This window comes from Frankliniella occidentalis, unplaced genomic scaffold, assembly GCF_000697945.3.
Source record: "Frankliniella occidentalis isolate FOCC.00 unplaced genomic scaffold, Focc_3.1 Scaffold207, whole genome shotgun sequence".
NCBI lineage: Eukaryota > Metazoa > Arthropoda > Insecta > Thysanoptera > Thripidae > Frankliniella > Frankliniella occidentalis.
Genome location: NW_026267333.1, coordinates 3,555 through 5,017, shown reverse-complemented (window position 1 = coordinate 5,017; position 1,463 = coordinate 3,555).

Sequence of the window (1,463 nt, the reverse complement as noted above, 5' to 3'; positions counted from 1 at the left end):
GTGCATCACGGATCTGAAATGACTAGGGCCTCGCGTAGCTGTTTGTGTTTGCGTAAATTTAAAATTGGATTGCTCATTTTGAGTTGTCTGCGAGCGCCTCAGGCCACTGGCTCTGCACCCGGATGTTTGGCGTCACCGCTGTCAACCCCCTCCTTTCCTTGGGTGAACTTGTTGTATACGACTCCAGTTTCGGCCGCCATTTGTTGATGACCTTTTTTTTAGGATTTGGGGTCAGTGATGCCAACCCACGACACGAAATGTGGGCAGACAGTGGTTGGAGGGGTGTGGGTGGGGAGGGGGCGTTGTGTCAATGTTTATGCGGTGCAACCGAGGTTAGCATGGAGGTAAGTAGTTAATTTTAAGTCATTTCTCTGTATCTAATCGTCTGTGTAGCTTAGTCTGTGTTGCAATGCCTACCTACACCATGCGGCAGTTAATTCTCAAGGAGTCAATGACTGACTTGGAGTATATTCATTGGTTGCAAGAGTTGCATTTAATCAGTGACAAGTACAGGTGCACTTCTTGTGGTATTGAGATGGCATTGGGGAAGAAGAAGGATGTCAGTGATGGCTATGTATGGAGGTGCTCGAAGTGCAAGACATGTAGGAGTATTAGGGGTGGTTCCTGGTTTGCTGAATCCAAACTCACGTTGAAGAACATCATGTTGGTGACTTACATGTGGTGTAACCAATACTCACAGAAGCAAGTTCGCAGGGAGTTGGGTATTGGTACACATGCTTCTGTAGATTGGTTCAATTTTTGTAGAGAAGGTGCTGTAGAAATAATGGTGAATGAGTTTGAACCTTTGGGTGGTCCGGGCAAGATAGTTGAGATAGATGAGTCGCTTGTTGGCAAGCGTAAGTACAATCGTGGCAAGAAGAAGGTTTCGCAGCAATGGGTCTTTGGTGGAGTGGAACAGGGCTCCAACAAGTGCTTCTTGTATACAGTGAAGAAACGGGACACTGCGACTTTGGTTCCCTTGATGAAAAAAAACATATTGCCGGGGACCACCATCTACTCTGATTGTTGGAAGGCATACTCATCCCTAAACAAAAAGGGTTATAAGCATTTAACTGTGAATCATTCAGTAACCTTTAAGGATGGAGAGGTTTGTACGAACACCATTGAGGGCATGTGGCAGCATGTGAAGAGAATCTTCCCAAAATGTAATCGTCGTAAGGCCATGTTCGATTCCTACTTGGGTGAATTTATGTTCCGGAAGAAGTTTGGTGAGGAGGATCTGTTTGAGGTATTCATGGACAAGATTTCCAAGGTGTACAAGCCGAAGAGTTCTGATTCTGATGATGAAAGTGGAGATGAGTACACTGAGGATGAAGCGTTTGCTACAGATGATGAAGATAGGGATGAGAACAATAATTAGGATTGTAAATATAAATTTGGACTGAAAATGTAAATTAGGTATGTAAATGAAAACTTAAATGTAAATTAAGTTTAAATGTAAA